The sequence below is a fragment of the Ahaetulla prasina genome, chromosome 14 (genome assembly GCF_028640845.1).
Source record: "Ahaetulla prasina isolate Xishuangbanna chromosome 14, ASM2864084v1, whole genome shotgun sequence".
NCBI lineage: Eukaryota > Metazoa > Chordata > Lepidosauria > Squamata > Colubridae > Ahaetulla > Ahaetulla prasina.
The window spans coordinates 19,769,032-19,789,877 of record NC_080552.1 but is presented as its reverse complement, the minus strand read 5'-3'; the positions used below and the strand labels follow the sequence as shown (position 1 = coordinate 19,789,877).

Genomic DNA, 20,846 nt, shown 5'->3' with positions numbered 1-20,846 from the left:
TCTATCTATCTATCTATCTATCTATCTATCTATCTATCTATCTATCTATCTATCTATCCATCCATCTATCTACTATCTGTCTTTCTGTCTGTCTATCTATCTATCTATCTATCTATCTATCTATCTATCTATCTATCTATCTATCTAGGACCCCATAGTCGTCCTCCTCCTCCTCCTCTTCCTCCCTCCCTCCCCACTTCCATCTGCTAGGGGCTCCCCTCTGGGATTTCTTCTGAACTTCGGACCTTCCTTCAGTGCCATCCCTCTCGCCCAGGGAGCCGGGCAAAAGGAACAGGCTGATTAGAAGAGAGAGAAGGATCTGATAACATTTTGTTCCACCCTCCATGTCTACTGTGACATTTCAATCTGTTTTAAACATCTGTTATGTCGTTCCAGGAGCTTCATATTCAGTTGCAGCCACGGCGAGAGCTATTTTAATCTCTGATCATTGCTCCCTCCCTCCCTCCCTCTCTTTCTTTCTCTCTCTCCCCTTCGCCTTCTCTTTTTCCTTCTCTTTTCTCTCTCCTTTTTCCTATCTTCTATCTCTCTTCTCCTTTACCTTCTCCCCCGCTCCCTCCCCCCCTTCCTTCCTTCCTTCCTTCCTCCTCCTCTTCCTCCTCTTCCTAAACCCCACTCCCTTCTAGCACTGATGATGTTACGTAGTTGGATCATGAAATGTCTGCAACAAAACAACCAAGCTCAGAGAGCACCAAGGACTTCAACTCCATAGTCATCCCTCTCTTCCTCCTCCTCCTCCTCCTCCGCCTCCTCCTCCTCCTCCTCCTCCTCCTCCTCCTCCTCCTCCTCCTCCTCCTCCTCCTCCTCCTCCTCTCCTTTTCCTCCCTCCCTCCACACTTCCATCTGCTCTCCTGCCTCCATATCTACATGGAAATCCCAACTTCTGAAAAAGTTGTGGAGAGGACATCACAATCAGCCGGTGTGTAAGTTTCACCCTCTCGGTGGTGTTTATTAATGAGGGTGCATGGCTGGTTTTTTACCAACAGCTAGAAAAACAACCTCCTTTCTCAAGACGTTTCGGTGCCTGAAGAAAGAACTAGATGGTCTTCCTCCTTCAAACCCACCACCAGAGGACCAGCAGGCTGGTGGCTGTTTCCTATTTGCAGGGCATCAAAACATTACAGGTTACAGGATACTCTCAAAAACGCCGACATGCAGGGTTGTCCCTACCATCAGCCAAGTTGAAGCGGTTCCGTTGGTGGCAGAATGCTTAGGGAATAGCCACGAAGTGTTGGTGAACGAAACCGTGGATGCTACTTAATCCCAAAGCCATTTCCTAATGTCCATCACTGTCCTCAGGTGTCACGGTGGGGAGGGGCACATGGGACAGGGTCCACTGAGTGGTTTCCCTTAACAACCGAGGCAAGAAAGGTTCTAAAACGGGACAAAATTCCCTTAACCAACGTCTCAACAACCGACATTTTTTGCACTCGATTGTGGTTGTGAGTCGAGGGTTACCCGTATTCTGTTATTCTGTGGTGACCCACTTGAACAGGAGATATGGTAACAGCAATTTAACAGGTGATATAGAATAGAATAGAATAGAATTTTATTGGCCAAGTGTGATTGGACACGCAAGGAATTTGTCTTGGTGCAGATGCTCTCAGTGTACATAAAAGAAAAGAAAAGATACCTTCATCAAGGTACAACATTTACAACACAATTGATGGTCAATATATCAATATAAATCATAAGGATTGCCAGCAACAAGTTATAGTCATACAGTCATAAGTGGAAAGAGATTGGTGATGGGAACGATGAGAAGATAATGGTAACAAAAAACAATGGCTACCAACCTGCCTTCCATTAAGGACCTGTATTCTGCATGAGTCAAAAAGAGGGCTGTGAAAATATTTACAGACTCCTCACATCCTGGACATAAACGGTTTCAATTCCTACCCTCAAAACGACACTACAGAGCCATCACTGTACTAAAAACTAATTCCCTCAACACTGTCAAACTATTTACTAAATCTGCACTACTATTAATCTTCTCATTGTTCCTATCAGCCATCTCCTCCCACTTATGACTGTATGACTGTAACCTTGTTGCTCATATCCTTACAATTTATATTTATATTGATTGTTTCCTGATTGCTTATTTATACCCTATGACTATCGTTAAGTGTTGTACCTTATGATACCTTATGTATCTTTTCTTTTCTTTACACTGAGAGCATATGCACCAAGACAAATTCCTTTTGTGTCCAATCACACTTAGCCAATAAAAAATTCTATTCTATTCTGTTCTGTTCTGTTCTGCAACCCAACAAGACAGACACAGACTTCAGAGGATAATTAGAACTGCAGAAAAAACAATGGCTACCAACCTGCCTTCCATTGAGGACCTGTATACTGCATGAGTCAAAAAGAGGGCTGTGAAAATATTTACAGACCCCTCACATCCTGGACATAAACTGTTTCAACCTCAAAACGACGCTATAGAGCACTGCACACCAGAACAACTAGACACAAGAACAGTTTTTTCCCGAACGCCATCACTCTGCTAAACAAATAATTCCCTCAACACTGTCAAACTATTGACTAAGACTGTATTACTATCCTTCTCTTCCTTGCTAGTATCTATCTCTTCCCACTTATGACTATAACCATGTTGCTCGTATCTTTCAATATATGTTATTTTTGATAATTTGATAGCTTGTTGTATCTTTTTATTCTCGATGAATGTATTTTATTCTCCTTATGTACACTGAGAGCATATGCACCAAAGACAAATTCCTTGTGTGTCCAATCACACTTGGCCAATAAAAAATTCTATTCTGTTCTATATTTTATTCTATTTTGGATCCCCAAACTTTTTCTCTGGGCGAGGAAAGATTGCTAGGTCCCGCATGTGATGGTGACTCACCCCTGTAACTGATACCCATTGTTAGGGATGACTTCGAGCTGCCTACGGAGACGTCACTCAAGTTTGTCGAACAAAGCAAAGAGGCTTTTAAGGAGCTGCTTGCTCCCCTCGCTATTGTTACCAGCAACAACTCCATATTGTGAAGCCAACCTTCTCAAAATTGTCTCTTGGTAGTCTGATGGTAGGGTCAGGGACGGCTATACGGTGTCTCTCTCTCTCGCTCTCTTTTTTAACAGTTTACTTATATATTTTCACATTACATACATTAGTGCTTAGCGAACAGCGTATTGTCTGGATGAATCTATTTTTATGCAATAATACTTTTCTAATTTCTACCTATAGGGACACTCAGGTGGCTCAGGGGCTAAGACGCTGAGCTTGTCGATCGAAAGGTCGGCAGTTCAGCAGTTCGAATCCCTAGTGCTGCCGTGTAACGGGGTGAGCTCCCGTGCCTTGTCCCAGTTTCTGCCAACCTAGCAGTTCGAAAGCATGTAAAAATTGCAAGTAGAAAAAATAGGGACCACCTTTGGAGGGAAGGTAACAGCGTTCCGTGCGCCTTTGGTGTTTAGTCATGCCGGCCACATGACCACAGAGACGACTTTGGGCAGCGCTGGCTCTTCAGCTTTGAAACGGAGATGAGCACCACCCCCTAGAGTCGGGAACGACTAGCACCTATGTGCGAGGGAAACCTTTACCTTTAATTTCTACCTCTGCTATCCAACCATGTATAAAACAAGTCCCATGTTCAAAAATACTCTGTATCTTCTTCTTTTTTTCTTTTATTTTAGTGTCGGTCTGTCCATTTTTGCACCATCTAAAAAAAATTTTTTTTTAATTATATCATCCTGTGTAGGTGTTTCCTCATTTTTTCCAGTACGGTGGAAATACAATTCTTGCTGCTCTCAAGACCAGGTAATATTAAGTATAAATTCCCTTTATCAGACTTTTCAGGAATTATGCCTAGCAAAAATATTTCTGGCTTAAAATCTATGCGTTGTTTTAACATTTTCTCCAACCATGTATGTATTTTTGTCCAATATTTTCTTTGCTTTTACACAAAAGGCTACACCATTGATGGCTAACCTTTTCCAGATCGGGTGCCCAAAGCGCGCACACCTGAACCCCCAAAATGAAATGCGCGTGGGCCCCCTGCATATGTCCTGTGCCCCCCGTGCATGCACATGTACCCCCACATGCCTTCCATCCCCTGCGCATGCGCGGCAGTGACCTGAAGACCAGCTGGCCAGCGGAAGGTGCGTGCATATGCGCAGCGGACTTGAGCCTGGCGACAGCTCACGTGGCCACAGAGAGGGCACTGGGTGCCACCTCTGGTACGCGTGCTATAGGTTTGCCATCACGTGCCTACATGCTCTCTGTTCTGTCCCCCTCGCCTCAGTCCAAGCGATGACTTAATTACCCGGCAGCTATCAGCTCTGGCAGTAAACTAGCGAGCGTATGCCAAGTGTCTCTGTTATCTCTCTTGATGCCAATTTAATAATTTTAATTGGGGTATTTTAATTATGGGTCAAATTTGACGTTTTAAATTTCTTGGCCATTAATATAATATGTTATTTTAATTGCTGTTTTAATCTGTATATTGTATTGTTTTTAAATCTGGCTGTACACCGCCCTGAGTCCTTCGGGAGAAGGGCGGTATAAAAATCTAAATAATAAATAAATAAATAAATGAGTCAGCCAGGAAACCAGGAACAAACAGTACTTCAGCTCTAGTTAAGCAGTTGATTTGCCTGCTACGAAGAGGCATAGCAGCCCTTGCTGCTTTTATATCCTGTGGGGTGTGGTTCCATGACTCAGCACTTCCTAGGCCTGCCCCACCCCTGCTTCTGTTGTTCCCGCCTCTCCTGCCTACAAAACCTAGGGTCTAGCCAGGCCTGATTGCCATCAGCCGGGTCTGGAGGCGTTGCCTGGGGGGGGAAAGAGTCAGGGAGCGGAGGCCTCGTTATCTCTTCCACCTGGCCTGCTTCTGGCTCCTGGAGCTGAGCCAGGGAAGCCGGTGCTCCCGAGGTAAGTCCTGACAGCCCTTCCCCCTCACTTCCCGAGTCACTTTCTGGCAGGGGGCCCGGCTCGGGGGGCGCAGACACAGCACTCTCATTCAGAGTAGTAGCATCCTTGACAGATGGCTGTCCAAACTGTGTTTCCACATCCCCCAAAAAGGACTGTCTATCACCTCTCAAGATAGGCTGATCCATTGCAAACAGCCGTTAGGAACATCTTGACATCCTACTGAAATGTACTTCTTAAGCATAGCCGGCTGGGGAATTCTGGGAGTTGAAATCCACCCCTCTTAAACCCGCCGAGGGAGAAAAACGTGGATCTAAAATATCGCAGCCTTCGAAGGGAAAGACTAGGTCTTAACGCCCACTTTTTCTAGCTCAGAAAAAACAACAGCAACATATTTTTATCCTTGCAAGTGAATGAAACGTTTTGGTCTTCTTCCTCTTTTCCATTTGGAGAGATTTCAATGTTGTCAGGTGCACTTTCTCCATTTGCCATGGGAGATATGCTAAAGGTAAAGGTAAAGGTTCCCCTCGCACATATATCCCAGTCGTTCCCGACTCTAGGGGGCGGTGCTCATCTCTGTTTCGAAGCCGAAGAGCCAGCGCTGTCCGAAGACGTCTCCGTGGTCATGTGGCCGGCATGACTCAATGCCAAAGATGCACGGAACGCTGTTCCCTTCCCACCAAAGGTGGTCCCTATTTTTTCTACTTGCATTTTTTACCTGCTTTCGAACTGCTAGGTTGGCAGAAGCTGGGACAAGTAACAGGAGCTCACCCTGTTACGCAGCAGCACTAGGGATTCGAACCGCCGAACTGCCGACCTTTCGATCGACAAGCTCAGCGTCTTAGCTACTGAGCCACTGTGTCCCTGGAAGGTATGCCAGGAAGAAAAAAAAAATGTTGAAAAAACAAAGCAGGAGGAAACATTTTTTTCTCCAAGGCTACTGAAGGTGCCACCAAGTAACCCCAGGAAAAATGTCCCGCTGGGAGATGGCCAAGAGACTGGCCTTTACCACAAAAGGCTTAACATTTGTCATTGTGTCCTTCCCATTCCCAACTCCAAACCCCTTTTCGGAATCAAATTGTGGCTCAGAGGTTTTCACATCTAGGCTTTCTTTCATCTCCAAGGCTCAAGGATGGCTCCCTCGGTTTGCCAGCTGCCAAGTCCTGTACAGGGATCAAGTTGCGCTTTCCGAAATATAGTCAAGCTGACTCAGAAGAACAGATGCGGAAGGGACCTTGGAGGTCTTCTAGCCCAACCCCCCTGCTCAGGCAGGAAACCCTATATCCCATTTCAGACAAGCGGCTGTCCAGGCTCTTCTTAAAAGCTTCCTGGGTTGGAGCATTCACAACTTCTGGAGGCCAGCTGTTCCACTGATTCGTTGTTCCAAACTCTCCGGAAATGTCTCTTCGGTTCTAGGTTGTGTTGTGTCTGTGCCCCCCGAGCCGGGCCTCCTGCCAGAAAGTGACTTGGAAAGTGAGAGGGAAGGGCCGTCAGGACTTACCTCTGGAGCACTGGCTTCCCTGGCTCAGCTCCAGGAGCCAGAGGCAGGCCAGGTGGAAGAGATAACGAGGCCTCCATCCCCTGACTCTTCCCCCCCCCAGGCAACGCCTCCAGACCCGGCTGATGGCAATCAGGCCTGGCTGGACCCTAGATTTTGTAGGCAGGAGAGGCTGGAACAACAGAAGCAGGGGTGGGGCAGGCCTAGGAAGTGCTGAGTTATGGAGCCACACCCCACAGGATATAAAAGCAGCGAGGGCTGCTATGCCTCTTCGTAGCAGGCAAATCAACTGCTTGACTAAGAGCTGAAGTACTGTTTGTTCCTGGGTGACTCACCGGCATCAAGGGAGATAACAGAGACACTTGGCATACGCTCGCTAGTTTGCTGCCAGAGCTGATAGTGCCGGCTAATTAAGCCATCGCTCGGACGGAGGCAAGGGGGGACAGAACAGGTTGCTTCTCACCTTGATTAGTTTCCGACCGTTGCTTCTTGATCTGCTCAGGGACGAAGACTGGCCCATGGTCCTCCCCAACTTCCTCACTGTCCGAATCTGCTGCTAGTTCCGCTGGCCGATGATGGGCCACACAACACACACTTTGAGCTGCCACTTCCTCCTCAACCCCAAATTTCTCATAGCTGTTGATTGTCCTTGATCTCCTGGTATTAATGGAGAGGACAAAGATGTCATCCTACTAAATTATTTGAGTTCTGTAATGGAATTCGTAGCAATTCCCCCTCCCTCAACCCGTCCTTCTCCCTCTCTTCCCCTCCGAAGCCTTTCATCAGCGAGAGGCAGATATTTTTAAAGCCACTACTAGACTCTCCATTTGCTCTTATTATTTCTTAATAGGCCCTCCTTGACGAATGAATAATTAAAAGTCCATTTTCTTCAAGTAATTTGGGCTCGGAGGAAAAGAGGAAGAAAGAAGTTGTGTGTGTGTGTGTGTGTGGTTGTGTTTTTTTTTAACAGCTGGGGAAATGTTGAGTTTTCTGTCCCTTCTCCATCTTCTACCTTGCGTTTTTTTCCTCTCGATTCGGAGGCTCAATTAATTTCATGCCAAAATGAAATTAATCGATCTTTTTTGATTTATTGATCTTGGGATGGTCTCCAAGGGACGGACTCACAAGCCACAAGTGAGAAGAGGACCATCAAGTGGGCGGGGCCAGCGCAAAGAAGTGGGCGGGGCCAGGGCAGGAATTCAACGCGGTTCAATTTCAGGGTTTAACTCAATTCAGATGAATGAAGTACAGGCGGTCCTTGACTTCCGACCACAACTGAGCCCAAAATTTCTGCTGCTAAGCGAGACGGCGAGTTTTGCCCCGTTTTACGACCTTTCTTCCCTCGGTTGTTAAGTGAATCATTGCAGTTGTTAAGTTAGTAACATGGTTGTTAGGTGAATCTGGCTTCCCCATTGTCTTCGCTTGTCAGAAGGTCTCAAAAGGGGGTCACGTGACCCCAGGAACACTGAAACACGTCATAAATACGAGTCAGGTGTCAAGTATCTGAATTTTCATCCCGTGACCATTGCAACGGTCGTAAGTGTGAAAAATGGCCAGAAGTCTCTTTATTCATTGCCGTCGAAACTTCGTACGGCCACTATTGTAAATTGAGAACTACCCCTGTTGATTATTGGATGTTGTTCCCCAAATTGGTGCGCGTGGAGGCTCAGGGAGGGCAAGAAACAGGCCTACCAGAAGTTCGGGAAAGCCGGAAACAAGCCTGCTTCTGGCCTCTGGAGCCTGGGGAGGCTGTTTTCGCCCTCCCGGAGGCTCGAGGAAAACCTCCAGAGCAGGGGTCTCCAACCTTGGTCCCTTTAAGACTTGTGGACTTCTCTGGGAGTTGAAGTCCACAAGTCTTAAAGGGACCAAGGTTGGAGACCCCTGGACTAGATGACCTCCAAGCTTTGCTGGCTGAGGGACTCTGGGAGTTGAAGTCCACAAGTCTTAAAGAGACCAAGGTTGGAGACCCCTCCTCCAGAGCCTGGGAAGGGCAAAAATGCCTCCCCCCTCTCACCGTGGCGCAGGAGGCTGACTAGGCCATGCCCACCATGGCCACACCCACCCAGTAGCCAGGCAGAGAATCCCTTGCTAAAATTTTTGAAGCCCACCCCTGATTCTAATGACTATGATAATATTTATATTTTAACACTTTTTGGACACCTAGAAAACACGCTGTTCAATAGAGAAATGGAATCTGTGATATAAAACAATAAAAAATATTTATTAACAAAAAAAACCCACTTTTTTTTTTTAAAAAAATCCTCTTGCAGTTTAAAATAACGATACAATCCCATCGCGACTGAAAAAATTCTCGCCCTTCCTAAAGCAGGTCCAGAGGAGCATCTGGGTACGAGAGAGGGGGGGGGGCAGGAAAATTGTTCCCTTCATTATATCAAATTAACATAGTTGTTGCATACTTTTGCTTATATATATATTTTTCTTTTATGATGTTGTTGTTTTATGTCGATGTTTGTGTATACTGACAAAATGAAATAAATAAGTATTCATTTTGTATACTGACAAAATGAAATAAAAAACCCCACAAAAATAAAAAAAAAAACAGCGGAAGTTAAAAAGTCTCTCCCACTGGTTGAAATAACTTCGACAGAGGCGTTTTGTGTTGCAAGCTTGTTTATTCGATTTCCATCTCAGCTGATGGGCCATCAGGGGTTGGGTTTCACCCTTTCGCCGGCCAAGAATGAACGAGGCGGCTTCAGCTCTTTGACCTTTGGGCCTGTTTTAGGATTTTAGCACATTCAAAATCTGGAAGAAATCTCCTCTTCCGGGCGATCCCCGGGCGACTGGCTTGGCAGAAGATCCAGCCCACCTAGGTGGATCTCCATGGCCTGGAGACCTTTCCAGAAGGAAAAGGCTATGGGGCTTTAGGGGCCAGGCGAGTTTCCCGCCTCAGATTCCCAGGCTGCTCCCTGGAAGGTTGAATGAGGAGAGGATGTCCCAAAGAGTAGAAATGTTACTTTTGCTGCTCGGCTTGTTCTCCAAGTTTGCATGCAAAAACTCGGGAGACAGGAGGAGGCAGTGAGGATGCTACGTCTGGCAGGCCTCTGTGCCAGCGGGACTGGGCTAGAATCGGCAGGGGCGATGGGAGAGAAAGAAGACTTGCTCAAGCATTTGGATTAGAGATGTGGGGCCAGGATAGAAATGGAAAGAGGTTGCCTGTGAATTGAGAGGACAAACCAAGGGAGGGAGGGAGAAGATTTAGGGAGGGAAGAAGGAAAGAAGGAAAGAGAGAGAGTTGGAAGGAGGGAGGGAGGAAGGAAGGATACAAGGAACAAAGGAAGGGGAGAAGGAGGGAGAGTGGGAGAGTGGGAGGGAAGGAAGGAATAAGGAAGGAAGAAAAGAGAAGGTATGTAGGTAGATGGGAAGGAAAAAAGGAAAGAAGGAAAGGAAAGGAAAGAGAGTGAACTGGAAGGAGGGAGGGAGGGAGGAAGGATCAAGGAACAAAGGAAGGGAGGAAGGAGGGAGAGAGGGTGGGAGGGAAGGAAGGAATCTAGTTATAAGGAAGGAAGAAAAGAAAAGGTATGTAGGTAGATGGGAAGGAAAGAAGGAAAGAAGGAAAGGAAAGAAGAAGGAAAGAGAGAGAGCTGGAAGGAGGGAGGGAGGGAGGGAGGAAGGATCAAGGAACAAAGGAAGGGGGAAGGAGGGAGAGGGAGGGAGGGAGGGAAGGAAGGAATCTAGTTATAAGGAAGGAAGAAAAGAGAAGGAAGGAAGGAAGGAAGGAAGGAAGGAAGGAAGGAAGGAAGGAAAAAGAAAAGGAGAAGTTACCTAGGTAGGGAGGAAGGAGGGAATCTAGTTATAAGGGAGGAAGGAAAGAGAAGGTAGGTAGGTAGGAGGGAAGGAAAAAGAATGAATGAAAGAAAGAAAGAAAGAAAGAAAGAAAGAAAGAAAGAAAGAAAGAAAGCGACTTCCTGATTCCAGAGGGCAAAGCTTTTGCTTTCCTGTCTTCAAGACAGACAAAGGGCCTCCGAACAACAGTCACAATCGGGACTCCCGATAAAAACACCATTCATTCTTATTTACTTTCCTAATCTTTCCCCCTGTTCCTCGAGGCAGGCCACCTTAAACAATACTTCTGTCATACCCAGCCTAACATTCCTTAAAACGTCAGAGGTCTACAAAGCGACGAACTGCACGCAGGCAGGCGGGCGCTTTCACGGGCGCACCTGCGCATCGCAATATACAACCCCACCCCCCATGCAAACTGGAACTGGAACTCCGTGGCTGGGCAGGGTCACATGCTATGGGAATCCAAAGGCCTTACTCCCAAGTAAACCTGTTCATGACTGTAAAGTCAGGTCTGTCGTGTCCCATGGGCAGAAGCGGTGAGAGGTGCCATGTGAAAAACTGCCCGGCCTTTCGCTGAACGGACTGACCCAGCAACAGGAAGCGTTTTAAATGCCAGGCAGGGCTGGTTTGGCAATCGGTCTACAGATTTCATCCGCTCCCAAATTATCTTCCATCACAACCCCGCTGGGGAATAACAGGGCAGCCAACTTCCAGATGACAATGGGAGGAGAATGCCAACTGAGTCAAGCCAAGCCTTCCTGTTGCGGTCGATGATCCTTCCCCAAGGCCAACTCGCCGTGGTCAACTCACTGCAGGACAACTCGCTGTGGGACAAGGGTTACACGAATATCGCAGAAATGGTGGAATGGAATAATTGAAGAAAGGATGCCAAAGGAGGGACAGAATGAAATGTGAAGGGCAAAAATTAAAATGATTTTTTTAAAAATTTATTTTAAAGAATTAAATAGAGTTGTTAAATTGCCCTGCAGTGAGTTGGCCATGGTGATTGGCCACCGGGAGTTGGTCACGGTGAGTTGGCCACAATGAGTTGGCCATGGAGAGTTGGCCACAGGGAATTGGCCATGGTAAGTTGGTCGCAGCGACTTGGCCATGGCAAGCTGGCTGTAGCAAGTTGGCCATGGTGAGTTGGCCGCAGTGAGTTGGCCATGGAGAGTTGGCCATGATGACTTGGCCACAGGGAGTTGGCCATGGCAAGTTGGCTGTAGCAAGTTGGCCATGGTGAGTTGGCCACAATGAGTTGGCCATGGAGAGTTGGCCATGATGACTTGGCCACAGGGAGTTGGCCATGGCAAGTTGGTCGCAGCAAATTGGCCGCAGCAAATTGGCCCTGTGAGTTGACCACGGTGGGTTGGCTGTGGCAAGTTTTCCCTCTGTTGAGAGAATCATTCACAAGACCAATAGATCCTTGGTGTCTCCTAAAACCTGGCAGCTGATGTTTCCTTGGAAAACTTTGCTTTTTGCCTTTTCTTTCTTGGCATTCTCAGTCTGAATCCTGCATAGATTGCTTCGATTGCGGTCGTAAATCAAGGACTACCTACTGTAAATGCGTATTCTACTTGCTTTTAAAATTTGAAAAATTGGAGGGCTACAAGTGGGAAGAAGGGCTGTGGAATATTAACCATAAGGAACAATGCCTATTATGTGGCAGTTTAAATATAGCTATATCAGCCATTGCAACTATTTTGCAATTGAGAATGGAAGGATAGGAACCCTGCCATCAAAATGTCACAGATTATAGTGTTGTGTGAACCGTCTAGTATCGGACAACTTCTCCATGGCATCCCGTTGACTGAATTGAGGGAAAGTCAATCCTTTTCCCTTCAAGATTTAAAAGCGTGTGGGTTGTTGTTGTTGTTGTTGTTTTTGCAGAGAAAAATACTCTTGTAACATAATCTAACTACTAGGATCTGTCCTGAATTTAACATTCTCATTCTAGATAAGAGAGAGAGAGAGAGGGAGGGAGGGAGAGGGAGAGGGAGAGAGGGAGAGAATTATTTTTGGTCCTGCTTAAATTAAAAGAAAATCTTGCCAGCTCTTGGAAATAAAAGTAGCTTTACCTTTGACTTTTCAGAGCAAAGCAGATGGTTTACATGATTAAATTGACTCTGAACTGGATTTTCGTATGGATTTTCAGATTTAAAACACACAAACACTCGTACACGTGGATCGCCTGGAATGCTATAAAGTTAATGTTGAACCATGTCGGTTAATCTTGCAAAGAGAAGAGACGCAGGGGGGGTGGAGGGGTGCAGCAGCAGACGTATGGATACATGATGAGTGGTATTTCCATCCTGGTCCTTTTTTTTTTTTTTAACGAAGCCAGGACCATGGACAGAGAACCAATTTTCTCAGAAGACGCTGCTCTCCGGGAAATCAGCTGCTAAAATCTGTCCTCTGTCCTTCCCTCTTTTTTATGTAGGCCTAATAAACCTAAAGGTCAATCAGGATAACAGAGTTGGAAGGGACCTTGGAGGTCTTCTAGTCCAACCTCCTGCTGAAGGAGGAGAGCCTATAAAATTTTGGATATTAAAAACTATAAGATTCTGAAGACTTCAGGAGTGGAATGGATTGATATATATTTGGTGTTAATCGATGAAGATTGGATATTAAAAACTATGTATTTTATTGATGAACTGGAAATACTAATTTAATTGGAAGATTCTGAAGACTTTAGGAGTGGAATGGACTGCTATATAATGGACTGGAAGAAGAATGTACTTTTTTGTTTCTGGAAAGGGAGTTAAGGTCTTAGAGAGAGGAGTGACTATGGATTATGACTTATGTTGTATTTTAATTTATGATTGTTAATTTTATACCCTGTACTTTGTTCTGGGAAGTCTCGGGGTGGGAGGGGGAGGGAGGGAAGGGGAGAGGGGAGAGGGGAGATGAAGGATCAATGTAAAGGAATGATTGAAGATATGTAATTAAGAAATAGAAATAATTTGAAATGAAATCGGGCTGCTCAGCTGCCATTTCAGAAGGAATGGAAAGGAGAGGAGAGAGTGAAGGAAGAAAGTAGGTAGGAAAGAGAGAGGTAGAAGAGGGGGAAAGGAGAGGAAGAAGAAAGGGGAAAGAGAGAGGGTTAGAAAGGGTGGAAGAGAAGAGTGGGGAAGGAGGAGAGGAAGTAGAAAAGCGAAGGAGTGGAAGGATGAAGAAAGTAGAAGAAAGTAGAGAAGGGAGGAGGAAAGGTTTGTTAAGGAAGGAAGTGGTAGCTGGGCAGGTCCGAATAAGTAACAAATGAAAGTTAATGACTAATGTTGAATAAGAGACTGTATATTGAATAGGTTGTTGGAAAATGGAAATAAAACTTTTTTATTAAAAAAAAATTTTTTTCGGACAAATGGCTTTTCAATCAGTGGTGGGTTTCAAATTTTTTTACTACTGTTTCTGTGGGCGTGGCTTGGTGGGCATGGCAGGGGAAAGATACTGCAAAATCCCCATTCCTTCCTGATCAGCTGGGACTTGGGAGGCAGACAATAGATGGCCAGTCAGAATTTTTACTACCGGTTCTCCGAACTACTCAAAATTTCCGCTCCCGGTTCTCCAGAACTGGTCAGAACCTGCCGAAAGCCACCTCTGTGTCGAATCTCTTCTTGAAAACCTCCAACTGATGGAGCATTCACAACTTCTGGAGGCAAGTCGTTCCACTGGCTAATTGTTCTGACTGTCAGGAAATTTCTCCTTGGTTCTAGGTTGCTTCTCTCCTTGATCGGTTTCCATCTGTTGCTTCTTCTCCTGCCTTCAGGTGCTCTGGAAAACAAGTTGACCCTCTTCTTCTTTGTGGCAACCCCTCAAATACTGGAATACTGTTGTCATTTCACCCCTAATTCTCCTTTTCTTTAGACTAGCCAGACCCAATTCCTCAAACCGTTCTTCATTTGTCTCCAGGCCTTGCATCATCTTAGTTACTCTTCTCTGCACTTTTTTGAAAAGCCTCAAAAAAATTTTTTTTGTCATGCAGTGACCAAAACTGGATTCAAATGCATTTGGGGAATGAAATAGCTTTTGCTGTATAGCACCAGAGATCTTGTCACTAAATAATGCAAGAATGTATGAAAATACCTTTTTTCCCCTTTTTTCTTCTTCTCCTCCTTTTCAAAGAAATGCCAAAAGCCAAAATCTTTTTTTTTTCATGAAACAGAAGAACTGATAGGAAAAAGGCAGCAGGGGGCAGAGAGGGAGGAGAGGAGGGAGGGGAGGGGTAAAAGAGAGAGGGAGGGGAGAGAAGGAGGGAGAGAGGGAGAGAGGGATGGAGAGAGAAAGGGGGAGAGAGTGGGAGGGGAGAAGGAGAGAGAGAGGAAGGAGGAGAGGAGAGAGAGGAGGGGAGAGGAGGGGAGACAAAGTGTGAGAAAGAGGGAGAGAGGGAGGAGGGGACGGAGGGGAGGGGTAAAAGAGAGAGATGGAGGGAGAGAAGGAGAGATGGAGGAGAGAGGAGAGAGAGAGAGGGAGAGAGTGAGAGTGAGAGGAAGAGAGAGGGAAGGAGGAGAGGAAGAGAGGGGAAGGAGGAGGGAGGAAGAGAGGGAGGAGAGGGAGAGAGGGAGAGGGAGGGGAGGAAGAGAGGAGAGGGAGGGGAGGAAGAGAGGAGAGAGAGAGGAGGGAGAGTGAGAGTGAGAGGAAGAGAGGAGAGGAGGAGAGGAAGAGAGGGAGAGAGGAGGGGAAGGGGAAGGAGGAGGAGAGAGGAGAGGGAGAGAGAGAGGGAGGGAGGGGAGAGAGGGAGGGGGACAGAGGGAGGGGGAGAGGGAGGGAGGGGGAGAGTTTATGGGGGCCCTCTGACTTCTGGGTTCATCCATTTACTGGTTTGTAGAACATAGTCTCCCTGAAGCAAAGGCCCTCAAGACAGCCCAATTGCTATAAACATTTTCACCCCCCCCCCAAAAAAAAGCTGCCTTGTCAGCCTTCGAGTTCACGGCTGCAGAAGGTGGTTGGAGAGACCCTGGTTCTATCCCAGAAGGTTCCAAGCGGGGAGATGGTCAAATCCGAAGGCCCTCATGAATCAAGATTTTTGACCAGAGCGGCTCCTCTCCAGCCAAGTGCATCTGCCAATAAGAAGTAACTCCTGCATTGACATTCTGGTCTTTCCCTGGCAGGACGCAGAATTATTTAAATGGTTTTGCTACATGACCCGAAGGCTTGGAAAGACGGTCTCTTTCTCCGGCAGCGACGAGAGAAGCACGTAGCAAGAGTGCTGCACGGAGACCGTCTCGCTTTCCAGCGAGGAGCCAAACTGCTGAGCTAGTCGGTGGAAGGCAAAAATGCTGGCATTTATAATTGGGGTGGAGGGTGGGGGAGAGGGAGAAATTCAGCATTGGTTAGTTGAGGGCTGCATCCTGAACTTGGGGAGCGAAGGAGCTGGGAAAGCTATTTTTTTTCCAACAGCGCCAATATGGCCACCAGGGGATCTGTCAATATTGCCATTTTCCCCCCCAAGGGTCAGAAGACCCCACCCCCCACAGGGCAGAGGTAGGTTTCAGCAGGTTCGGACCAGTCCGGTAGCGGAAATTTGGAGTTGTTCGGAGAACCGGTAGTAAAAATTCTGAGTGGCCCCGCCCCCACCTCTTCTCGGTTTTATTTCTTGCAGAACTTTCATGACCCACACTAGTAACATCATCAGTGCTAGAAGGGAGTGGGTTTGTGAAGAGGAGGGAGGAGGAGGAGGAGGGGTATAGTCCTCGGCACTTTCTTGGAGAAGTTTCATGACCCAAACTACGTAACATCTCAGTACTGATGATGTTATCTAGTTCAGTCTCAACCTTGGTCCTTTAAGACTTGTGGACTTCAACTTCAGAGTTCCTCAGCCAGTTTTGCTTTGCTGAGCTTTGCTGGCTGAGGAACTCTGGGAGTTGAAGTCCACAAGTCTTAAAGGGACCAAGGTTGGAGACTCCTGCTTTAGATTTCTCCACTGTGGAGAAGTCCTGCTTCAAGTTTTCCACGGCTACCTACCTACGTATCATTCCTCCCTCCTTTCTCGGGGCCTACCTGAGAGGATTGTTAAGACTTGTTGGAATAGCTAAGACTAGTTTAGGCATCGCTCTGAAAAATTCAGCAGGTTTTCCACAAGGATGATATTTTGTTTTTGTTTTTAAAGGGGAAATCATTCTTTAAAACCGGGGTCCCCAACCTTAGTAACTTTAAGGTTTGTGGACTTCAACTCCCAGAGTCCCTCAGCCAGCAAAGCTGGCTGAGGGACTCTGGGAGTTGAAGTCCACAAACCTTAAAGTTACTAAGGTTGGAGACCCCCGGTTTTAAAATGTGAAAAAAGTTAACTTAACAGAATTACTTTAATACCCATCCTAAGGGAAGCCTCATTTTCACTCCCATCTCTTCTCTAAGGAGGAATTGAAGAATTAAGTTCTTTGAACGGTTTCAGGAGCTTGAAGGCCTCTCCTAAGGCAGAGGTCCCTGAAGATCACTAAAGGAAAGATCCCCCAAGGGAGGTTTTGTTAGTCCTTCGAAGGTTGTTTTTTTTTTTCATTCATCTTGGCTAAGATAAAGACCCAGAGAGGAAGATGTTCTCCCTGAATACTAACAGGAAAAAACAACAACACAAAATTGATATTAGAGGCAACCAGAGCACTGATGGTGGGTTACTATGGTTACGTTGTGCAAAGCATCACACTGGCCTCCCCACGGGATTGTGCTCTAGAGTAGCTCCCAAAAGAAAGACAGCTTGACCTTCCTGGAATCCACTGGCAGACCAGCAAAATTTTTTGGGCCTTGGAAGGGAGGGAGGGAAGGAGGAGGGAGGAGGAGGGAGGAGGAGGAAGGAAGGAAGGAAGGAAGGAAGGAAGGAAGGAAGGAAGGAAGGAAGGAAGGAGAAATGAAAGGGGAAGGGAGGAGGAGGGAGGAAGGAAGGAAGGAAGGGGAAGGAGGGAGGAGAGGAAGAGAGGAGAGAGAGGAGGGAGGGGAGAGGGAGGGGACAGAGGAGGGGAGAGGAGGAGGGGAGAGTTTATGGGGCCCTCTGACTTCTGGGTTCATCCATTTACTGGTTTGTAGAACATAGTCTCCCTGAAGCAAAGGCCCTCAAGACAGCCCAATTGCTATAAACATTTTCACCCCCCCCCCACAAAAAAGCTGCCTTGTCAGCCTTCGAGTTCACGGCTGCAGAAGGTGGTTGGAGAGACCCTGGTTCTATCCCAGAAGGTTCCAAGCGGGGAGATGGTCAAATCCGAAGGCCCTCATGAATCAAGATTTTTGACCAGAGCGGCTCCTCTCCAGCCAAGTGCATCTGCCAATAAGAAGTAACTCCTGCATTGACATTCTGGTCTTTCCCTGGCAGGACGCAGAATTATTTAAATGGTTTTGCTACATGACCCGAAGGCTTGGAAAGACGGTCTCTTTCTCCGGCAGCGACGAGAGAGAAGCACGTAGCAAGAGTGCTGCACGGAGACCGTCTCGCTTTCCAGCGAGGAGCCAAACTGCTGAGCTAGTCGGTGGAAGGCAAAAATGCTGGCATTTATAATTGGGGTGGAGGGTGGGGGAGAGGGAGAAATTCAGCATTGGTTAGTTGAGGGCTGCATCCTGAACTTGGGGAGCGAAGGAGCTGGGAAAGCTATTTTTTTTCCAACAGCGCCAATATGGCCACCAGGGGATCTGTCAATATTGCCATTTTCCCCCCCAAGGGTCAGAAGACCCCACCCCCCACAGGGCAGAGGTAGGTTTCAGCAGGTTCGGACCAGTCCGGTAGCGGAAATTTGGAGTTGTTCGGAGAACCGGTAGTAAAAATTCTGAGTGGCCCCGCCCCCACCTCTTCTCGGTTTTATTTCTTGCAGAACTTTCATGACCCACACTAGTAACATCATCAGTGCTAGAAGGGAGTGGGTTTGTGAAGAGGAGGGGAGGGGGAGGAGGAGGAGGAGGGGTATAGTCCTCGGCACTTTCTTGGAGAAGTTTCATGACCCAAACTACGTAACATCTCAGTACTGATGATGTTATCTAGTTCAGGGGTCTCCAACCTTGGTCCCTTTAAGACTTGTGGACTTCAACTTCCAGAGTTCCTCAGCCAGTTTTGCTTTGCTGAGCTTTGCTGGCTGAGGAACTCTGGGAGTTGAAGTCCACAAGTCTTAAAGGGACCAAGGTTGAGACTCCTGCTTTAGATTTCCCCACTGTGGAGAAGTCCTGCTTCAAGTTTTCCACGGCTACCTACCTACGTATCATTCCTCCCTCCTTTCTCGGGGCCTACCTGAGAGGATTGTTAAGACTTGTTGGAATAGCTAAGACTAGTTTAGGCATCGCTCTGAAAAATTCAGCAGGTTTTCCACAAGGATGATATTTTGTTTTTGTTTTTAAAGGGGAAATCATTCTTTAAAACCGGGGTCTCCAACCTTAGTAACTTTAGGTTTAGGATTCAACTCCCAGAGTCCTCAGCCAGCAAAGCTGGCTGAGGACTCTGGGAGTTGAAGTCCACAAACCTTAAAGTTACTAAGGTTGGAGACCCCCGGTTTTAAAATGTGAAAAAAGTTAACTTAACAGAATTACTTTAATACCCATCCTAAGGGAAGCCTCATTTTCACTCCCATCTCTTCTCTAAGGAGGAATTGAAGAATTAAGTTCTTTGAACGGTTTCAGGAGCTTGAAGGCCTCTCCTAAGGCAGAGGTCCCTGAAGATCACTAAAGGAAAGATCCCCCAAGGGAGGTTTTGTTAGTCCTTCGAAGGTTGTTTTTTTTTTTCATTCATCTTGGCTAAGATAAAGACCCAGAGAGGAAGATGTTCTCCCTGAATACTAACAGGAAAAAACAACAACACAAAATTGATATTAGAGGCAACCAGAGCACTGATGGTGGGTTACTATGGTTACGTTGTGCAAAGCATCACACTGGCCTCCCCACGGGATTGTGCTCTAGAGTAGCTCCCAAAAGAAAGACAGCTTGACCTTCCTGGAATCCACTGGCAGACCAGCAAAATTTTTTGGGCCTTGGAAGGGAGGGAGGGAAGGAGGGAGGGAGGGAGGGAGGGAGGGAGGAAGGAAGGAAGGAAGGAAGGAAGGAAGGAAGGAAGGAAGGAAGGAAGGAAGGAGAAATGAAAGGGAAGGAGGGAGGGAGGGAGGAAGGAAGGAAGGAAGGGGAAGGAGGGAGGAGGGAGGAAGAAGGAAAAGAGGAAGGGAGGAAGGAAAGAGAAAGGGGGAGGGGGTGGGAGGGAGGGAGGGAGAAAGAAAGGAAGGAAGGAAAGATGAAAAGGGGAAGGGACGGAGGAAGGAAGGATAGAGGAAAGGGAGGGAGGGAGGAAAGAGAAAGGGAAGGAGGAGGAGGAAGGAAGAAGAGAGGGAAGGAGGAAGGAAGGAGGGAGGGAGGGAGGAAGGAAGGAGGAAGGAAAAGAGAAAGGGGAAGGGACGGAGGAAGGAAGGAGGAAGGAAGGATAGAGGAAAGGAAGAAGGGAGGGAGGGAGGAAGGAAGGAGGGAGAATAAAGAGATTCAGGAAAGAAGGAAGGAACAAATGAAGAAAAAGCAGGGGGAAGAAAGAAAGAGGAAACAATAAAAATGGTTACACAGACCCACAAACACAGTCTCTCTCTCTCTCTCTCTCTCTCTCTCTCTCTCTCTCTCTCTCTCTCTCTCTCGTGCATATAAAATTCCAGTTCCAATAAATATCAGTTCAGACCCTTGAAAATTGTTCTAATTTTTAGAGGGCAGTTGTCTCTATTCCCCTCCCCCAAACCACCCAGGCCTCCATCCTTGCAACCTTTCTTTTCTAGCGCAAACAAGAATTGTAACACAACTCCCCCCCCATACACACACACCTTTAACGCCCTACCAGATTATCCTCCGTTTCCTCCTTCAGGCACACCATTGAAAACCTTGGGCTTCAGACCTGTTCGGTGGAGGAGGAATTAGGTCCCTTGTGAATGCAGAGAGGGCGGATGTTGGCCCTCGAGGGCCTTGGCCTCCTCTGGACCAGGTTATTTTTGTCCTGGTCCAATAAATATTTCCCAGGTTTCAGTCTCTCCGCACCTTCACTGGTATCATTTTCCTCTCTGGAGCCATCAGGGCAATATTTTTGTCATCGCCCTCAATCCCTTTCTGTGCTTCCTTCCTGTTCCTTCCTTACATTTCAGGCCTTCCTGGTTGACCTTCCTTTCACCATCCCTAAATAGAGCCCAGGTCCACGTATCCCCTGGCCACAAATCCCTTGCAATTCTCCAGGGGCTTCTTCATCTGAGAGGCCCACCCTCATCAAAGGCGCAATTGGATGGGGATGGGGTCTCAGCTGACTTGTTTTCTTGAAGACGTTTCATGACCAAACTAGGTAACATCATCAGTGCTACAAAGGAGTGGAGTTTGTAGAGATGAGGAGGAGGAAGAGGAGAAGGAGAAAGAAGGAGAAGGAGAAAGAAGAAGGAGAAGGACCTTGGTGCTCGCTGAGCTTGGTTGTTTTCTTGCAGACGTTTAATGACCAAACTAGGTAACATCATCAGTGCTAGAAAAGGAGTGGAGTTTGTAGAGATGAGGAGGAGGAAGAGGAGAAGGAGAAGGAGAAAAAAGGAGAAGGAGAAGGAGAAAGAAGGAGAAGGAGAAGGACCTTGGTGCTCTCTGAGCTTGGTTGTTTTCTTGCAGACATTTCATGACCAAACTAGGTAACATCATCAGTTCTTGAAGGGAATAGAGTTTGTAGAGAGGAGG

At 46.9% G+C, this 20,846-nt stretch overlaps 1 long non-coding RNA gene across 1 annotated transcript; it reads right to left on the bottom strand.

Moving 5' to 3' along the window:
* Nucleotides 1-942: 942 nt before the first annotated feature.
* On the bottom strand, nucleotides 943-20,275 carry LOC131185374 (uncharacterized). Its single transcript, XR_009152122.1, has 3 exons — nucleotides 19,981-20,275; nucleotides 6,871-7,064; nucleotides 943-1,114 (listed from the first exon to the last, which is right to left on the bottom strand). It is a non-coding gene; the product is annotated as an uncharacterized LOC131185374 (long non-coding RNA).
* Nucleotides 20,276-20,846: the final 571 nt, after the last annotated feature.